The sequence below is a fragment of the Papio anubis genome, chromosome 8, assembly GCF_008728515.1.
Source record: "Papio anubis isolate 15944 chromosome 8, Panubis1.0, whole genome shotgun sequence".
Classification (NCBI taxonomy): domain Eukaryota; kingdom Metazoa; phylum Chordata; class Mammalia; order Primates; family Cercopithecidae; genus Papio; species Papio anubis.
The window spans coordinates 81,063,251-81,075,812 of NC_044983.1; the positions used below are offsets into that span (position 1 = coordinate 81,063,251).

The following is a 12,562-nucleotide window of genomic DNA, read 5'->3' on the forward strand; positions in this document are numbered from 1 at the left end:
CTGCTCACCTGGGCCTCCCAAAGTGCTAGGATTTCAGGTGTGAGCCCCCGCACCCGGCCAAGACTAAGTGTGCAAATATATTGTTAATATAATCCCTGCCTTTTAAATGAGCAGACAGATATATTTATGAAAAGGCAAATAATTTCAGGAGTATTGATTCAAAATTCTTTAAACTGTACAATCAGTGAATATTTACGTAGATGAGTGAGAAGCATTCTACACAGAACATGCAAAACTGAAGCACTCAATGTTTAACCATAATCATTTCTATAATTAAATATAGTTGAAACTGATCAGCTATTAACAAGCTTGGATACATGTGGAAAAATTAATATGACAGTTATTAAAATGAAAATTGGCACAAATAAAATTGGCCTAAGAGAAATACATATGGTCTAAACCCACATAAAGAAAGTTAATTAGATTCTAGGTTCTTTTCTAATGCCTTCTTATCTGATATTAAATATGAGCTCCAGTTATGAGTAAAATATATTATTTTAGCAGAGGAAGAATAAGTGAGAAGAGGTAAGAAAAATGAATCACTGTGAATTTCAGATTTTTAAAATTTCAGATTTGAGGTATACAAATTTAATGATTCTTTTAAAACCTACCGCTAAAGTAGTTCTTAAAGTCTTAAAATGCAGATGGGAAAATAAAATCATGTTTGAATGTTATTTTCACTTAGGTCATTAGATGGCAGCAAAATATTACAAAAATTTCATGTGCGTCACTAGATGGCAGCAAAATAATTACAAAAATGACTATGACATTAAAAGCCATGCTGTGCTTTATTCACACTAATTGCAGAGCAATAAGATTTAAAAATTGTTTTTGACAGCCTATTTCTGTTTTTCAAATGTTTACTATTAGTCATTAATACCTATGCAAAAGAAAAGAGAGTGAAGGATTCTTACATATTTTTAAGAGTCTTTATAGCCAAAAATAAGGCCTGAGGGATAAAAGAATAGTAGTTATTGCACTGAGACTTAAATAATGGGAAATTAACATTTTAAAGCCCTCTTCAGTATTCAGGAGGACTAGATTCAAGACACACAACACTTGCTGAATGTGTGGCATCAGGCAAGTTAATTTCTCTATGCCTCAGTTTCCTCATCTGTAAACAGGAATGAGAGTAATACCTGCCTCCAGAGAGATTTTTAAGAATTCCTTGTAAACCACTTAGAATAGTCCTTCTGACATAACTCACAATAGGAGTTAACGATGATCTTTTATTAATTAATTTCACACCAACCAAGAAAAAATTGGATGCCTTATTCAATACCTAAACTTACATTTCTTTCTTTAGGTATCTATTAGTAATATCGTGAATCCACACCTCATCAACAGGTAATATTAAAAGAGTTTCTATAACAGGCTCACCTCTGGTTGTTATTGGTGAAAATGGTATTTTAAAACAGTAACTTTTGTCCTATATATATAGCAGGCAAAACAAGATGTGGTGACATTGGAAACCAGCACATCACTAGAAGCAGCGATTCAGAGGAAGACCAAATAACTTTTCCTGAGGAAGCTTCTGCTCCAGGAGTTCTACCGCTCTCCTGAGAAACATACGGAGTTAGCAAAACATCCAGAAAATAAACCAAAGAGGAGAGTTGGAAGGACCATAGCGTTCCTTTTGTTCAATACTGATTTTCAAATGTTAGCAAGATAGAAGCCCTTGGAGTGCAGCGTGAAGTGGAAATCTATCTTAATAGTAAATACAGAAAGTCTCCTGCCATGAAATTGATGTTGGACTTGTCTGAGCATGCCATAAAGTCAGAATCCTAAATGAGATGCACAAGTCACACTTGAGAGAAGAGCTTGTACTTTGGGGGTGATTCAACTACAAAAAAAAAAAAAAAAAGGAGATAAAACAGTCTAGGCATAAAATCTAGCATCAAGGAATTAAGTAGAGGGTTAAAGCACTACTTTAGGTGTGAAGGTGTTTAGTAGGTGCTGCCACTCGACAACTTGACCGCGTAAGTAATCACAGGTAATCAGCAGGAGTAAGAGCGAATCTAATGGTGTAATCACAGGGGACCACGTGTGCAGCAGCAGCATAAAACCCAGTGATTTAAAAGCTAATTTTAGCCAGGTTAGAATTGACTCTGTGCAGTAAACAGGAATCAAATCTTCCCTTGTATTTAAATCTTTCTCAGGTAGAGGAGAGTGGAATTCCAGGGAAATATTTTGGCCATTAAGTGTACATATTCTCTGTTCCAACATGTCCATACATTTCTATAATATGTATTCAGCGCACTTGAAATTTGGATGGTTCCAAATGCATTTGTTCAAGGGAATTCTTACCCTAAAAGGAACCTGGCTCCCACAGAACTATAATACAAATGGAAGTGTTTGAAAATACTGCGCTCACAGAATTCACACTTCTGCTCCTGTGAGATCAGTTTACAGTAAGATCTAAAGCATCACAAGGCACATGGATGGATCAGGACCCCAAAGAAGGGGGCCTATTAAGGGTGGGAAAATTGTACAAGCCAAGCACAGCAGATGTAAGGGCAAGGCCAAGTGCTGGGAAGAACTAAGAACTGAGAAGGCTGCACATCAGTGAATATATAGGAGCTCAGATTCTCACACTGGGAACTAATTTAGGAGTAACAACAACACTTTTAAATTATGTTTGTAATATAATAGCTGGTGTGTGTGTGTGTGTGTGTGTGAGAGAGAGAGAGACAAGTAGTGGCAGCAGGGAGGTTTTGTGAAGGTAAATACTTTATCTGTTTCATTACACTATTGAAGCCCCAGCACTTAACATAGTATCTGGAACCTAGAATGGAGCCCAAATATATTTGTTGCATGGTTGAAGGAATGAATAGATGGATGGATAAACTGATAGAGGGATGGATGGATGAACAGACAGATGGTGCAATGAAATTCCTAAAATACTGAATGCCAGTCTAAGTCCACGAGCTACTGGGAACTGTCGCCTCATCTTAGGAAGGCCAGAGACTGGCATCTCAATGAGTTTTTACACTTCCTCAATTAGGGAAAGTTCTTGTACTCAATGCAGAATATACAGATGTCTGTTGCTGCAACCCAGGCTTCTCTATAAAAAAAGTGTGCATGGAAGAAGAGAAGCAGCTTTACATATATCCAAAGCTTCTCATTTGCAAATTTTAATCTTAATAATTAATTTCACTTAGCATAAAAGCGACATGTTTTAGGAGATATAACAGCAGAGTCTTTCCCCGCATATTTATCTCTTTTAGCACTCATGCTTCTAATGTGCAAGTTGAAGAGGTAGATTAGCAATGAGTCTGTGGCATTAGACTCTGATGACACTAATTGGCATGATTCATGCTGGTACTTGAACTACCCCACTCTCTCTTTTCTCTAAGTTTGCCTTAATTTTCTCATTAGTGACTTTAGCTCTCCATTTCATTCAGTTTTGCGTAGAGATATTTATGGCAAGTTCACATACATAATAAAGATACCTCTTCCTAACACAAATCCTTGTTTCACAGTCATGATTAGCAAAGTATGATGCTTTTGAAAATCCAATAAGCATTTCCAACTGACACATTCCACTCCACACCTGCCAAATAGATGGTAAATTCAGGTCAATTTCCTCCACAAACAACATAGGCCCCATGTATGTTCAGGTACTGATAATTACTACCTCGAGCTTTATAGTATAGCTGAGAATTTTTTTTACAAAAAGCTTTACCTCAGACAGTAAATTACTAGAAGTCACCGTCAGTTATGATGGTGGTGGGCTGGGGAGTGGCAGGGTGGAATAGTAAGTACTTTGCAGCTTAACTTGTAACTTGATATGTAAATTTCAGACAGCCTATTATAAATATTTCTTAATTAAAAGAGTATTTTAATGACATCTTATCTAAGAAGGTCTAATTCATTCCTTTTCGTTTGTTTTCTCTAACAAAGGGCCTGTTGTCAAGATTGTGCGGTGTACTGAGTCTCTTATTCTTGGGAGCTTAATCGATATGAAACATTGATGAGGCCCCACGAGGAGCAGAGAGTTGCAGAGGAATTATGAAATCACCACAAGGCATAAAGAAGAAAGTTTACAGCTACAGCTGGGCAAAAGTATCCACTATTTGGTATATAGTTTTAAAAGTATACACAGATGACTAAAATAAAGCTCTTTTTTGTTTTTGAAACACAGTCTCACTCTGCTGTCACCCAGGCTGGAGTGCAATGGCGGGGTTTTGTCTGGGATTACAGACACGTGCCACCAGGCCTGGTTAATTTTTGTATTTTTAGTAGAGATGGGGTTTCAGCAGGTTGGCCAGGTTGATCTCAAACTCCTGACCTCAAGTGATCTGCCCACCTTGGCCTCCCAGAGTGCTGGGATTACAGGTGTGAGCCACCATGCTCGGCCATAAGAAAGGCTCTTTTTGAAAAGATTTCATGCTTTTCAAAAGTGTTTATGTGTCAAATATGGAAGAAATAAAAGCAGGTTAAGGAACTACTTAGAAGCATCAAGGAGAAGAAAAAAATAGAAAGATAAAGGCGACTACCAAACATTGCTCAAGAGAAATGATACTAGACATGGCTGTGAATACTGAATGAAAGGGCTTATCGGGCACAAGCACAGTGCCCAACACACTGGGCATGAAATACATGTTGAACAGTGATATCAGTGCCATAGGAAAGAAGGAACAGATAGCAGGACTGAGGGTACAGGCGACCTGCAAAACACGGCTCTGGGTCACCTGGGTCTTTGGGTCAGCAATGGACTCCAGACTCTTTTTGAATGATGTAGGGCCCCTGGGACACAGTTCTTCCACATGTTCCCACAAGATTGCATTTAAAAATAATAAAGTATATATTCACAGTATTTTGTTATTTTATATATTATAAAATATAAACAAAGTAGAAAATTTTAGAGGCTAAAAAATTAACTATGAATAGAATTTCTCATGTTTTCTTCCTGTCATGGGGCAGTCATCATGTGCACCCCTGAAGTGTGTACAGGGTCATGTGGGGGGCAGCTGGTGCAGAGTCGAATGCTAACAAAATCAGCCTACAGAATCTCCTGCCAACTGGTCCACTTCGTTCTGTCCTGTGGTTTCTCACCAGCCATGTTGGCCTGCTGTCTTATTCACTGTCTCACCGAGTGGGGACTACCTGAGAGTGGAAGTAGGAGATAATTCTATAACAAATCTTAAAAAAGAGAGAGTCATTAAGACTGCTGTGAACTGCTGCACAGTTGAAGGAAAGAATGGATGGATGGATACATGGAAGGAAGGATGGATGGATGGAGAGATGGTACAATGAAACCCCTAAAATACTGAATGCAAGTCTAGGTTCATGAGCTAATGGCCTCATCCTGGGAAGGTCAGAGACTGGCATGTCAATGAGTTCTTGGAGGAATAGCACACATTTTTGACTCATCAGTTTTGATCTTGGGTTGGGTGGCTTTCTGAATTTGGCTGTAACTCTTTTGGCTTGGTCAAAGCTGACAAAAGATAAAAAAAGAAAGAAAAAAGCATTCACAATACATAGGTCTAGGGAAATATACTTGATTATTGCTTCTGTTCATTAAAATATTTAAATGACATTTATTCTTTCAAGTGTGTATTATTTTCTAGCCATTGTACTCAGATGGAAGAGAGAGAGAAAGACACTAATAGAAGCATAGAGCTAACTGCATGGAATAATCTTTAAAAGTTTGTGTGAAATGGTAAAAACACATACAATCTAACAAGAAGCAAAGAATTGCAAAGAAAATGCCACGGGGGTTCACAGCCAGCAGCAGTTTTCTTAGGTTATATACTACTTCTATTTCCCCAAATCTTAATTTTGAGTAGTTCAAAACTTTTTAAGACATCTTTTCATGTATATAGATTTTCTATCTTCTTTAGAATCAACCAGGATAAACACAAACGAGAAAACTACAGAGTTATAAAATATAATTATCTTTGTTTCCTATAGCCTATCTACATATGTTATAGGATTATAAAGTGCTGATTTTCCACTTGTATACTCTTAAGACAGTTGTCAGTTAGTGACACTGGTGAATGAGGACTCCTGCCCTTGAACAGGAGGAAAAAACTTATTCGTAGTGCCTACAATTCCCCTTGCATGGAAAATGTTAAATTATTCTTATAACTAAAGGGAAGTCAAAAATTCCCCTATACAAAATGGTGATTTATAAGCAAAAGAGAAGTTTAATCATGTGGTGAAGCTAATATTAACTTAACCAAGTCACTATGATTTAGGTGTAAAACCATCATTGGAAGTGTGTTGAAGCAAAGTGAAGAGACAATAATCTTAAGGTGCAGAGGCTGGATTTTGTTCTTTTCTATCCAATCCAATTAACAAAAGATAAGCGAGGGAGTATTATGGGCAAAGCCCTGTCCTAGGGCTCACATGTTGCTGGACACATATGCAACTCTAACACAGACCTTTTACAAAAGCATTACCTTATGTATACTCTTAAGGTAGGGTTCCAAAATCTGGGTACTATTAATGTTTCAGACAGAAAAATTCACTGTTGTCAGTAAGTGATTCTCTGAATTGTAGGATGTTTAGCAACATCCCCAGCCTCTATCCACTAGAGGCCAATGGCACACAGTCCCTGTCTCCCCTAGCTGTGAAAACCAAAAATGTGTCCAGACATTGTCAACATCCCCCTGGGGAGCAAAACTGCCTCCAGCAGAGAAGCTATGTTCTAAGAAGAGGTGGACTTTTATTTTTATTAGATTGATGATAGTATCACATGTGGCAGCTGTTCTGGAATATAAAATATTTAAAATGTGTACTTTATGTATTTTTAGTGTAATTGTCGCACTTAATACTTCTTCCAGTTCTGGTTGAAAGTGAAACTAGGTAATGAGCTTGGAATTCATCCACTACTCTTCAAAACTAAATAGATTTTATTACTTATAGAAAAGTTAAGTGTTACTAGTCATTATGAAAAAACAAAGACACATTCAGAAACTACATTTTTAAAAGTCTGAAAAGTTATTTACTAAGGGAAGTTGAATTCAACTGTTTATTATATGTAACGTTATTGTTATCCCCTGCTACCCTAAATAGTTAAAAGGAATTTATCAGGAAACCCTAAAAATGGCCAGCATTTTGATAGAACATTCTATTTTATAGAGGAGTACTGCTTACATAATCTTAATGCACTGCTATTCCATCATGACAAGGCAGGTGCCTTTATAAACTCCTTGAAGGCACTTTGCTGGCCCTCAGAGAGACAACACAGCAGATGGCTAATAGTTCAAACTGTCTGGTTTCATAGCTGGCCTCATCACTTCCTAGCTGAGTTACCTGGGGTAATCTGACTTACCTCTATGCCTCAATGTCACCAGCTGTAGAGTAGGACTATGTGAAGTATTCAGAACTGTGTTGGTGCGTAATCAGTTTTCAATAAGTGTTAGCTGTTTTTATAGATCAGGAACTCAAATAATGTTAACTAAACACATGTGAATTTTCATCCAAGCTAGAGAACTAGAAAGGTCAACCTGTTATTTGACAATGGAAAACATTACATGCGATGACAATCATACCATTTATTCAACAAAGAAAATGTGCCAGGATTGTATCTAGCATCTTCCAGACATTCATGCTCATCACGTTGTGGAGGTAGAATTCCCTCCGCCCCACTCCGCCAAGTCGCCATCCACAAATAAAGCACGTGAAGTTCAGAGGGATTGATTACTTTGCTCAAGGTGAGGCAGCAAGTAAGTGTTCAAGTCAGAGTATGAACTCAGGTCTGTCTTATTACAAAGTCGATTCCCATTTCACAATTCTATGGCTCTTGACTACAAGAACAAGAATCCTAACGGAGCAGCTAACATACCAGGCATCATGTTCATTCACACAACCAATTCGCACAAACTAGTCCCTTTGACACAATCAGCAGCCCTGGGTACTCATTACATTTCACATATGGAAACTGAGCTTTGAGAAGGCGAAACAAATAATATAAGATCATGTAGTGAAGAAGTCCTAGAAGCCAAATCCAAACTATAAAACCTGGGCTCTTGACCACATGTGATGCTGCCTCCCATCTTACCAAAGAAGGATACTGAGAGACTCAGAGCCCAAGAGGGAAGCCAGAGACAGGATTAAATGGCTTTATAGTCAGAAGAAGGAGTTTGGATCTTTCTGTAAAGGAAGTCGTCAGATGAATAAAAGCAAGGAGCTAGGGAACAGCATGTTGTATCTGGGGACTTCTACAAGTTTCCTCATCTATAAAATAAAGAATTGGACCAGTTAACCTCCAAACTTCTTTTAATTCTACAATGCGATATTGTTGCAGTTTGTATTACACCCACCTAGCACGTAATACACCTGTGCATAAGCCACTCCCCAGTGGCTTCCCTGTGCAACCAGTATAAAATCCTTTCTTGCTATCATTGTCTGCAAGGCTCTGCAGGCTGTAGCCCCTGACTCTCTCTGACGTCACTACCTGTCTTTTCTTCCTCAATCGCCATGCTCCAGTCACAAGCTTTTCTGTTCTAGAAACTTCCTTTCTCAGGGCCTTTATACTTGCTGTTTCCTCTGCCTGAAATGCCCTTCCCCAGATCTTTTTTTAGTGGTTCCTCAAATGCACTTCCTTCAATAGGTTTTCTATAATCACTGCATCTAAAGTAGGATTTCCTCACTTGTTATTCTTTACCTCATTCCTGTTTTACTTTCCTCATACTAATTCTCAGTATTGGAAATTTCCTTTTTTTTTTTTTTGAGTCATTTATTGTATAGTACCCTCATCCATCCCCATGTCAACTCTGTGAGGGCAGGAGTTATGTTGATCTGGTTTATGGCTATAGCCTCTGTGCTGATGCCTGACACATAATAGCACTCGGAATGATTTGCTGAGTGAATGAATGAAGACACGAGTCATCTTGTGTAGCCCACTTATCACATAGAAAATATTAAGCACTAAATAGGAGCTGAGAAACATGTAATGGTAGTAATGATAACTAACATTGATCAAGTTCTAACTATTGGCACTAGGTTAAATCCCTCACACACATTGTATCATCTTAGTCCTCACCACAACTCTGTGACGTAGGTATTACTGTTACCCTAGTTTTACAGACGAGGAAATTGAATCTTAGCACAATCAAGCAATTTGTCCAAAGTTACAAAGCTAGTAAATTAATCCAGATTCAAAACCAACCTAATTTTAGCACAACGTTATTTGCTAACTGTAATCTGTAACAAAATTATTTACTAACTTCTGCAAAGTGAAACTGCCGTTATCTCCATTTGGATTTTTCAAAGTTTATAATTTTAAGGAGTACTATGTGAGTAGCCACTACATGTATCCTGGGACTCAGCCTAGGTAAAGGGTGCTAGGTGCCTAAGATACAGAGATAAATAATGTGACACAGTACCCAACTTCAGGGGGCACAGTTTAAGAAGAAAAACACAAGTGTGGTAGAATGCACATCTCCATGACACAAACACTCCTCTGTCCTCCCACAAAAAAATAAAAACTGAAAAATAAAAAACAGCTAAAAAAAAAAAACGCCTCTTGCTGCTGGAGACTCATTCCTCTTAAATGTTTCCCTTGAACCTGGCCCAGGTGTTTAATTTTGCATTCCTTACATTATTTTCTAACCGTTTAGCACTGTCTAGGAGGAACTGAATAGCCATCATTTACTGAGTGCCTACACGTGACAGGTGATTTACCTATGCTCACCAACTGAATTCTTACAACAATGAGGTGGGTGTCATTATTCCTGCTTTACAAATGAGCAGTCAACAGTTTATTGGGTCATTGGATTATAAGCCAATGATTACAATAGAGTGTCTGATTACAATGCAGAATTGCTAATATTAGGACAGAAGGATGTGCATGCAAAGATCTATGGGAGCCCCAAGAAACAAGTGGCTGTTGGCCTCCATAGATAGTTATTTATTTTTATTTTGTTTGAGACAGGGTCTTACTCTGTTTCCCAGTCTGGAGTGCAGTGGCATGATCATGGCTCACTGCAGCCTCGACTTTCTGGGCTACGATCCGCCCACCTCAGCCTCCTAAGTGGGACTACAGGGGCACACCACCATGCCTGGCAAATTTTTTATTTTTTGTAAAGATGGTTTTTTGCATGTTGCCCAGGCTGGTCTTGAGCTCCTGAGCTCAAGCAATCTGCCTGCCTTGGCCTACCAAAGTGCTGGGATTACAGGCATAAGCCACTGAGTCCAATCCCAGATATTTACTTTAACACTATAATTGTAACAAGTATGAGAATATCTAGCTTTTTATTAGCTTTTAAATTAAATATTTAATAAATAATGTATATCTCACTTTGTAAAATATCTTAACAATATCTTTACATTTTTTGAGAAAAAGTGAATACTTTTTCTTTTACATTTTTACTAAGATTAATATGTTAGAAGTTTTTTTATTCCAATAATTGGAACACAGACTTTAAGATTTTTTTATATTACATTTTCCTGATATACTGACTGATTTTTTTTTTTCTGGGGCAAAGAAAAGTACTTTTCTCCAGTTACTGTCAGTTCCTTTACTTAGGATTATTCTGAAATGAGCCAATCCTTCCCTCTGATGGAAACATAGGTACATAATAAGATAAGTACTTTTTTTTATTTTAACAAATCCAGTATTAGAGTAGTCTTTTGCAGCCAGTGAATCATGACAGCCTGCTAAGAATGCCTTCAGTAAAATAAAGTTAGATTGGGACTGACTGACGTGAATGCATAAAGTTAACTCCATTTAAAACAATTGACTAGGAAAATAAAACAATGCTAAGCCAACCACTGTACTACCAAAAAACGCTACTAAAAAATTCAGATTGCTTCTGAGTAACCAAAGGCAAACCACTCTCCACCCTGTGGTGAACATGTGATACTCTCCCTAACAGCAGCTCTGTGGGGAGGGCCTGCTCCCACTGAGAATTAATTCACTTTCCAGAAGTGAGAGATAAGGGAAAATTCCCACAACAGTAATCCATTTGGTGAACTGCAGTTTGGTGGTGTTTGAAGTTTTACACATATTTAAGAATCAAACATGCTCTTACTTCATCCCTATTAGGAAAGTCATAATCCAGCTTCACAGAAAACTAAAGACAAGCATTTCTGCTGATCAAATAGCCTGGCTCCCTCTACAGAATCCCGGGAACCCACTCTACATTCATAAACTTTGTACTCAGTTCTTGGCACCTATCAACGCCATATCCCCAGGGCCAAGTGAAGAGTCTCACAGCAACTAAGTTAACCCGGGAGGCGGAGCTTGCAGTGAGCCGAGATCCAGCCACTGCACTCCAGCCTTGGCGACAGAGCGAGACTCCGTCTCAAAAAAAAAAAAAAAGAGAAAAAAAGAAAATTATGTAAAGAATCAAAGTTACCTCACTGGGACCCAACAGATAGGATGCACCTACAGAGGCACAAATAAACTCCATTTTGCAATGGTCCTAAAAATTTTAAAAATGTATTGCTGCTTTCGTGCCTAAGAATTCCCTGTGACATCAACCCAAAACCCACATAAGCAGAAGCACACAATTTTCTAGAATCTTAGAAGAAGAACAAGTAAGTCTAAACATGAATCGTATTTGTTTGGGTGAAATTGACTGAAATAAATAGTAAAGAGTGATTTTGAGATAAATATTGCAAAAATGTACACTAATAACTTACCTTTTATTTATCTATATATTTTCAAATGTAAGTAATGTGATGTCAAGGCCGACACAATCACATTAAACTGTGTCCTGCTTCCCCAACTGTAACTCTAATACTATTGCCCTCAGAGATTGCAGAGACCACAGAACCGAACTCCTTCCCACAATCCCCCGGATTTTTTTTTTGTGGCAAAGTCCCTTGTAGGAAATGAATTCTGTCTATATCTCAAAACAGCCTCACTTACCCATTAGACCCTGTAAGCACAGTGCCTCAGGTCCACAATACTTTTAGATGCTCAGGAAAATGTTTCCTTTTAAAATAAGAACAAAAAAGAAAAAAATAGGTTTTGATCAAGGAAAGTGTTTAAATATATAATATTAAGGTATTTATCTTTATCTCAGTGTAGGTATAAATGCGTGTTTACGAAAAAGGGAACCCCCAAGGCGAAACTCCATAGGACCCACGAAAGTCATAATGCTGGCTGGGCCTCAAAATGTCCTTCCTATTAAACTATTTTGAATGATTCCTAGGTATGCCAGATGCCAAGTTTTTTTGGCCAGCCGGGGAACTTCTCTTACCTTTGGAAGAAATTATCTTTCTCATACTAGATTCTTCCGAGAAAAGTGATTTGTTAAAAGTTTTGGTTATTTCAAATCAATATGTACTCAACTTAGGACATCTCCTCACCCACGTTAATTTTTTAAAGAGAAGGAAAGTAGAAGGAGAAGATGAACACTTCGTCTGAGGCTCTGCCAGCCTACGAGGAAATGCAATCCTCCAGGCTGGCCCGAGCGTGGGCTGCGGGCAGGGGACTGTGGCGCCGCTGTCTCGTTTTATTCCACGGCCGTGCAGCAGAGGGCGCGTGGCTCTCAGCACTCAGTGCTGCGCGCCCCCCTGCGCCTCCAGGATCGTATCCCTATTTGCCCCAAGGTCATAGCTCCTAACCCAGCTTGCCAACCCCAGGCCGGGGAAACCAGAA

The 12,562-nt window shown here is 38.4% G+C and overlaps 1 long non-coding RNA gene across 1 annotated transcript in view; it reads right to left on the minus strand.

The window, feature by feature from the left end:
- Positions 1-12,562, minus strand: part of LOC116276373 — a 28,235-nt gene that overhangs the window by 14,433 nt on the left and 1,240 nt on the right. The gene's annotated exons all lie outside the window — the stretch shown is intronic.